This window comes from Macaca nemestrina, chromosome 2 (genome assembly GCF_043159975.1).
Source record: "Macaca nemestrina isolate mMacNem1 chromosome 2, mMacNem.hap1, whole genome shotgun sequence".
Taxonomy (NCBI): Eukaryota; Metazoa; Chordata; class Mammalia; order Primates; family Cercopithecidae; genus Macaca; species Macaca nemestrina.
Window position 1 is genome coordinate 171,941,605 of NC_092126.1, and position 8,880 is coordinate 171,950,484.

An 8,880-nucleotide genomic window follows, 5' to 3' on the forward strand; every position below is an offset into this window, starting at 1 on the left:
CTGCTTTCTCTCATACAGTATCATAGTGAGCAAGCGTTATTCTTTCCTTTTCATGTGGAGAAGGAGAGCAAAAAGAAGTAAAATAACCTCAGGTAAAAAAAGATTTTTTTAATGCTTGAAATAGAATGTCATAATTCTGCTAGTCATCTTGAGGACCATTCATTTCTGCAGATTGTAATAGGGAAACCAGACTTCCTCTTTTAAAAAACCTGCCTTTTTGGTTCAGGGCCTGGAGGATGCAGTCTCCCTTCTTTGATATGACCTCTTTTCATTACAAATAGCCTTTCATGAAGCTTATAAGAAGGGACACGAGCACAGGCACCCAGTTAGCAACAACCTGGGAGAGTAACCCTGGGCAGGGCACCTGGGGTGGCTCCGGGAGAGGTAGGCAGACAGGGGTGATCTCAGGATCCGGAGCAGACTCAAAGCTTTTCTGCATCCTGTGACCATTGTGGTTTTTTTCTTTTTTTTATAACTTCAGAAGAGGTGTGGATCTGTCCCTCACTCTCTGCCTTTTGTTTATAATGTCATCTTCTCCTCCTCCTCCAAACACACACAGTTCCATCTGACTCACTGCCATGTTTCTGTAACCTTGGGCAAGTCACGTCACCTTTAAGGGCTTCCGTTTATTTATAAAGAGAGAATGATAGTCATGACTGCTTGCTTGCTGGAGCTTGCATAAGTGACACACAGGCATGGCAAAGCTGAATGCTGGACACGAGAACTCAGATGTGGTTCTTGCACTCTTCCAGCCAAATGGGTTTCTTCTCTAGTAAAGATCAATGCCCAGCCTCACCAATTTATAACATCTTCAAGGTGGCATAGCTGGGATCTCTTGAGCAGTTTTTTCATTCCCCTTATTTACCCAAGAGATAGGAATGATCTCCCTAGAGAAATTAAAATTATTTCTGTATTTTCCTTAAAGAACTTTCTGAAGTAAACTTTTCTAGTTTTGCACAGAACACAGAATATCAAAACTAGAGAAGACATTAGAGATGTTATACTCTCAATCCCCTGCCTCCATTTTGAAAATGAGAAAATTGAGGCCAAGAGAGCTGAAGTGATTTGCCCAGAGTTGCCCTGTTGGTGTGTGTAGTAGCAGAATCAAACAGAACTGAGGTCTGCCTATGTGCTGTACCATTGAGTTGGGGGTTGCAGAAGAGAAAGTAGACCCCCGATGCCCTATTCCCTCTACACCAATGGTTAACACTTCCGATTCTTTTCTTCAGTCTCCCCTAGCAATTCCAGTTTTCTTTTGATAAATCAATTTCTTGATTAAATTCCTAGTTTATTACTAATTTAGTATCACCAACAAATATTTACTGAGAACCCATTATCTTCTTGGTACTGTATAATGATTAAAAGTACACATACACATACAGATATACACACACAGGCAGACACACACATACATGCACACTCACATACACACAAATATAGAGGACTCTAAAGAAGCTGTGGTTGGTCTACTGAATAAATTTAAAACCTTCTCATCTCCGATAAGTGGCAAGATTATTTAATCCTATGTCAAAGACAGTGTCTAATACACTTCTGGGAAACAGTAGATGATTGTTGCTGAATTGAGTAGATAACCCATCAATAAATGTTTGTGGTTATCCATAATTAGAATGCAGATGAGTAAAGATCAAGATGTCTAAAAATTGGCATAAAGCCACAGAGAAAGATAACAGTGCTGTCAGGCCTAGGATGCCTCTGTTGGACTATTTTAGTTTAATTTGTTGGACTATAATTTATCAACACAACTATATTCTATAACAATATTATTCTTATGGAAAATGGAGAATTTTCATTTTGCAAAGAAAAGCAAAATGAGATGAATTTGAGTAGAGAACAGTCACATTCTGGGAAGTCTAGGCATTAGCTCTTCCTATGATCAGGATTCCTTTCTAGGAAGCAGAGCTAAATTTTGTGGGATACATGTGTTTGAAACGGAAAGTACATCTCCTTGGAATTTGTAGGGGTATTGGCTTTCCTTGGGTCATAGAGAGAAGCCTGCCACCTGCCAATTTACTGCAACATCTTCTGGCCGACTTCTCCTGGGTTTTCTCTTCTCTTGAAAGCCTGCTCATGTACTAACCACAAGTTTTCAGCTGTTTACCTTGTGAAACCTAATGAGATCACCACAAAGTAGGCCCCATGGACGAAAGCCATCATTCCACAGAAGTACACATGAGCTCCAGCCAAATGCACTATATAAGGCTTATCTTGAGAAATGAATCCTTGAAAACATCAGCCCAGTGATGACAAAAAAGAATTCTGCCTAGTTAGGGTTCTCTGCAGGAAGTATTTTTGATATTATTTTGGCTTTTGAAAAAAAAAAAAAAAGACTTTGTGGGGGTTACCTCAGTGCACAGTGAAATCACAAATTCAAACTGTTTGAATCCTGTCCTCCAAATACAGAGGTCTTATGTGAAAACAATCTCATTTTCATTTTACTTTCTGGGAAACCCTCCAAGGCATGGTGAATTGCCAGCATTTTGTGACCTTCAGTTCCCTTACTGCTCTCATGGGACCTTGGAACTTAGAGAGGAGGGAAACAAGTTTTGGGTGGGTCAGGGGCAGAAGTTTCATTCACTCTGCTTGATCATTGTCCAAAACTATGGGTTCTCCTGCACCAAGATCCTTAGAACCTCAGAGGTCACAGAAATGGGTACCAAAAAGTATGATGAGGATGCACGTTAACACCAAAGCAAGGATGTGGACAACACGACTGTCGCATGGGATGGAGACTCAGGCAGCCAGCCAGGGGCAATTCCCAGTGAAGCATTAGGGATAAGAAAACACTTGATCTCCAGATGCATAACTGATGCAGGGCTCCCTGACCCTTCAGAACATCTTAGGACTGAAATGGAATTCCTAGGGCATAAGGTTTCCTCCTGTAACTCTAGCTGGTTTCTGTAGGGTTGAAACTACAATAATGGATTCTCAATTTGTAGAAGGACTTCCTTAGGTTCCATACCACTTGGCAACTGTTTGACTCATGAGACAACCATCTAACTACAGGGTTAGAGAGGGCTTATGCATCTCAAGACACCATGCGGTCTCTAGCCCCTATTCATGTATACCGTTCTCTAGGCACACAACTAATTAGAAGACAGCGGTGGCTTATCCTTCTAGCAAGAACCCCTTTGATACCTTATTTTGCTCATGGGCACATGGGCTTGAAAGATTTTTTGACTTTAAGGCGGATTTTATTAAGTAACAATTATTGTCTTTATTTTCATTACTCTATGAAAATCTAATTAGAATAACAGCATTACCACACTCACCTGTTAGAATTCTAGCCCAAAGCAAAGCAATCAATATTTGAATGGTCTCTGCCTGAGAATAGGCTGTGTATTCACTTGGCATTTTTAATTTCTGAAAATTTAAATAAAAAGCTTGTAGGCCCCATTCCTACCATTTGTAGGACTTAGGAATCCAGGGAACTGCATGAATATTTAATTTAAAAAAGAAAAAAAAAATTGGAGTCCCAAGACCTAAGGGACTTAGCTGAGTGAGACTGAGAAGGGCATTCACCTGTATAAGTCTCAGGTTCCTTATCTGAAAGGGTATCATCTGAAAACAGTACTCATCTTACAGGGCTGAGGTGAAGATTAAATACAACTATTGACATACTGGACAGTTTTGAAAAATGTAGCTGATTTCAAAGACTGAAATTTCACTGCAGAAATAAAATTTTTAAAAAGTTGGGTATAATAAATGACAAATTTGTCTTGTACATTGCATTAAAGTCAATCAATCAAACAAACAAAACAATGTTTATAAACTAGGAGATAAGAACAATTTTCTCTCTCAGCTTCAGAAAGGAATCAGAGCACTGACTCTTGGGCAATTGCTGTTGTGTGTGTGTATGTGTGCATGTGTGTTTTGTGGTTCCTTTTCTAGAGAAAGGAAAACCACTATCATATTGAGTTTTATGCTTATACTCAAGTACATCAAGAACATCTGGTGTGGGTGGAAAGGGGGAATAAATATGTACTCTAAGGATCCAATCAAATAATTTAGAAAGAACTTTTTTTATTCTTTTACATGTAGAACGTGAACAGTGTAGACACTGTTGGGTGAGTATGTTTCCCAGAACAGAATGCTGAAGAACATGGGATTTGGAGTCAGACCTCAACTCAAATTTTACCTCATCTTACTAGCTCTGTGACTTGGGCAAGTTGCATAGGTTTGTTATGAAAATTAAATGAAAAAAAGTGTAGATAAGAAGGCAGCAGTTCATAGTAAGTAGTTGATACAGGTGAAATGTTGTGATGAGTCTTTGTGTTTTAGCTTCAACTTTCTTTCTTCTAGTGTTTTAGTTAATGAAAATGATGGCATGTAAATACAGTTCATGCGAGGTCAGTTGATTAGTAAAGGGTACTAGTAGACATGGTGATGCAATCCCTATTTGTAATGCCTTTGCTATCACACACTTGAGATACGTGTGAGGCAAGTCATTAGAAACCCTTTGTTCAAAGACATTTAGTCGACCTCATTTCATGATGGCATTTCTTTATCTTGATATTGTAAATGCTCAGGAATTGTGGCTGCTTTGGAATTTATGACAGATGGCTAATGGAATCTTTAGGACATATCTGAACAAAAGTGAAAATAGGGGTGCGGGGTGGATTAAGGCTTCTGCTGTACATTACTCATTCACTCCTCAAATGACACCAACAAGCCATTTAGACTCCAAGCCGACATGGGTATCTTTGGGTTGCAGATGGTGAGAGCCTTGATAGGAGGGACTATTGATTGTTTCTCTGGCTTTAAGCCTCTTTGTGCCCAAGTCTCTTAGATTTAGATGAGTGGATATTTGCTGAGATGAGATAGTAAGTAAATTCTTGAGTTCCTTGAGAAAGATTGAGATAGGGTCATTTCTTCTCTGGAAATAGTTCAGATGTTGTACTTTAGTTGGGGCTCATGGATTTGAGTCTATGGTATAAAAAGGGGCAAAGACCTAGCCTGAGGATTAGCTGGGTTATTTAGAAAATATACAGAACAGAGAAGACTCCAGTGACTGCCACAACTAAAAACACTTCCTTTTGCTCTTGCCTGTTCTATCCTTTTCGGAAGTCCAGTACTGGCCTTTCGGTTACAGTGGCTCAGGCATGGCACATCCAAGAGCCAGTGGAGAACTTTGGACTGTATTAGTCAGCCTTGCTTACCTCAGTGACCCTTCAATTTATGCTTATCCATATGGTCATCTCCATGACCTTATGGGAAAAGCACTGGGTTGGGAACAAGGTAGAACTGAGTAGAATCCAGGCTCAGACTAATTGCATGATTTTGGACAAATTAATTAATTTCCATATTCTAACTACCTAACATTTAAAAACAATGACAATGCCTATCCTAATCTAGTTAATCTGAAGAGTAGTCTTCCTCTACTTACTATCCAATATTCAGGAAATGGAAAGAAAAAGCTGGATATACCCTTAGGGGCTTCCAGTGTGTTTTAGGCCCTGAGGCAGAAGCTACAAAAAAAGGACAGATCAGACCTGTGTGTCTGTCCCTAAGGCAGCCTTCGGTAATGTGGGGAAATATGGCCAATGCATAATTTAAAAAGAATTTTTTTTTTTTGTAGAGACAGAGTCTCACTTTATTGCTCAGGCTGATCTTGAACTCCTGGCTTCAAGCAATCCTCTGCCTCACCTTCCAAAGTGCTGGGATTACAGGCATGGGTCACCATGCCCAACCTAGCCAATCATTTGATCACCCCAAGATCCTTTTCCTTCGTCAAAACCACCTCCATCACTTGTATTATCTATAAACATCCTCTGGATGCCAGCCAGATTCACACTTAACATTTTGCAGTGCTTAATATCTTCACAGAAATGTATCAGTTTTCCATAATTCTCCACAACATTCTTGGGAGGTAGCACAGACTTACCCAAAATCACACATGGGTTTGTGTCTACAATGGCCTCCACTCTTGCATCTAGTTAACTGCCTCAGACACTAAATATTCAGCCACAAACCTTACCTGAGGTGAGTCACTTCGGTTCCACAACTGATTGACAAAAATAATGTCAAACATTACCTTGTCCTAGGTGACCCAACTCCTTCCCTAAAGGGAGTTCAGAAAAATAGGGCCTCAGCATTACCAGGCTTCTAACTAATGACTATAGGAGCCAGGAACCACTGCACAGGCCTGAAAGTTGTATGTGGTGACAATATAACAACATTTCTGCAATTAGAGGAGTTATATTCAGACTTAAGGAAGAGTGAATCATATTTGATAAAAATAACATATTTCTAGAATGTATAGACTTGAAGGGGAAAATTTCTATGTTTTCTTTGGTGATTACTTTATAACTTTATTCTTCCTCAAGAATCACTCAATAACTTGTTTCATAGTTATCATCTCCTTCTTCCCCATAGACCTCCAGTGATGAGGGAAGCTCCCTCCACAGCCACAAGCTCTGTACCTAAAGTGGCATTGGTATCAGGTTTGCGTATTAGTTTTGCTCATGCTTGTTTATCATTGAGCTGGGGAGGGGAGGCCTTGGGATATTTACTATTCTAGAGAAAAACTTACTTCTGGTGAGAAGAGAATCTGGGCTATAGCTTCAGAGAAGCATTTCTTCTATGTTTCCCATGTCTTTTCTACAGAGGGACTCAGGCCAGCAAAGGCTTTGGTGGTCCTCCACTCAGGGTAAGAAGCAGCCTAGTCCCAGTAAATGATTGACCTGGCTGCCGATGTGATAAGCTTAGGTAAATAGGCTTGATTCTGCTCCAGTAATTTCAGAACTTTTAACTCTCTAGGTTCCAAAGCAGAAAAATACACATGACTTCCTGAAAGAGTCTGTCATATGAGATTGACAGCCCTGTGAGTGGACCATATATTTCTCAGAATATATTATTCTATACCATGTACTACAATATACTTACACTGTCCTCTCTGGTATGTCTTGAAAATGGAAAAAAATTATGCAAGGAAAATTCTGGAACAAAACCATGCTTGTGGAGCTACCACCAATGAAATCATTTTAACAAATCACACATATAATTTGTTATAATGAAAAATTTTTTTTAAAACCTTCCAAGCTTCTGAAATACGTACAGGGGCAACAACAATTTTCAGAAGAGATAGAAGACAGAAGGAAAATACAGCCTGCTTTCCAGAACAGGCTGATGGAAAAATGACTGAATTCAGACACATACCCAGGTCTACCATATCTCCTTCAGCAGACCATCCTCAGAGACACTCTGGTGACAAGGCTGTGTACGGTGCTCATTTTGTGATCATGAGAGAAGGGCCAATGACCCGAGAGATCACCTACCTTGTCTGCTGCTTTTCAATCCTGACTCTTCCCTCAGCTTCTTTCCTGACTCAGCAGAGATGACTCACGGCTCTTCCAACCATTGCTGAAGAGAGTGGAACATTGGGAAGACACATTAACACAGGTTTCTCCTTTTCCCCAAGCATGAAGGTGAGGTGTTCCTTTCCACTTCCTTTCCTGCTCTCTCTGGCCTCTGCAGACAGTGGTCACAGGCAGCAACTTGCTTGCAGCCAGGTATGTTGACAGATGTGAAGGAGGGAGTCTGCCCTGGCCTCAGCCACTTGGTCTAGCCAATCATTACACACCAGGACAGACTCCTAATCCTGTTTAAATTCAACCAGAGCTGCACAGCAAAATCAGATGGCAGGACTGTAGGGGGCAGAAAGCACAGTCTGATAGCCATTGGCTATCCAGAAAAGTGATTCCCTTGTAACTGCATCTGGGAAGTGGACAAGAGGCCCTGAGAATAGTTTATAGAGGAAACGAAATTTTTATTCCTTTAGATTTTAGCCATCTCAGAGGAGATCTGCAGGTCACTTTATCAAATGTCCCATGTAATAATGGAGTTTCTTCTATTAAATTCTTGTATGGTGAGAAGCATCTGGCAGTTTTTCAAATAAATATGGCTACCATTCATTGAGAGAATGTTATATGTTATGCATTTCATGAATATTACCACAAATCCTCATGGTAATGTTGAGATTTTATTTCTTTTTTATGCATGAGGGAACAAAGGCTCAAAGGGGTAATGGTCCTGCAACTAGTAGGTGCTGAAGCCAAGAATTGAATCCAGATCTGCTCTAAGACCTGCACCAGCATCAGTAAACCTTTCCATACATTCTGTGGTAGGTTGAGTTATAGCCCCCCAAAAATGTCCACATCCTAATCTTCAGAATCTATGAGTATGTTATCTTACATGGTAAAGGGGACTTTGCAGACGTGGTCAAGTTAAGGATCTTCAGATGGGAGATTATCCTGGCTTATCCAGGTGGGCCCAGTTTAATCACAGGGGTCTTTATGAAAGGTCAGAATAAGACAAAGAGATGTGATGGCCTGTAATCCCAGCACTTTGGGAGGCCAAGGCGGGCGGATCATGAGGTCAGAAGATCGAGACCATCCTGGCCTACACGGTGAAACCCCGTCTATACTAAAAATACAAAAAATTAGCTGGACGTGGTGACAGGCACCTGTAGTCCCAGGTACTCGGGAGGCTGTGGCAGGAGAATGGTGTGAACCCAAGAGGTGGAGCTTACAGTAAGCGGAGATCGCCCCACTGCACTCCAACCTGGACAACAGAGCGAGACTCCGTCTCAAAAAAAAAAAAAAAAAGAAAGATGTGATGACAGAAGCAGGGTGAGCGATTGCTATGCTGCTGGCTTTGGAGGAAGGGGCCATGAACTAAGGAATGCAGGCCGCTTCTGGAAGCTGAAAAGGCAAGGAACTGGATTCTACTCTAGGGCCTCCAGAAGGAGCATGGCCACACTGACCATTTTAAACTACTGTTGTAAGTACTGAGTTTGTGGTAAATTTGTATAGGGACTATAGAACATGAATACACATTCCCTCAGAAATACTCTTTATGATG

General features: G+C 40.7%; 1 protein-coding gene across 2 annotated transcripts in view; it reads right to left on the reverse strand.

Annotated features, from left to right (window-relative positions):
- LOC105470413 (pleckstrin homology like domain family B member 2) overlaps window positions 1-7,553 on the reverse strand; it is a 234,215-nt gene extending 226,662 nt beyond the window's left edge. For both annotated transcript variants that reach the window (XM_071092441.1, XM_071092438.1), the window contains exon 1: window positions 7,296-7,553. The gene's annotated coding sequence lies outside the window, so the exon portion shown is untranslated. The remainder of the gene's footprint in view (window positions 1-7,295) is intronic.
- Window positions 7,554-8,880: the final 1,327 nt, after the last annotated feature.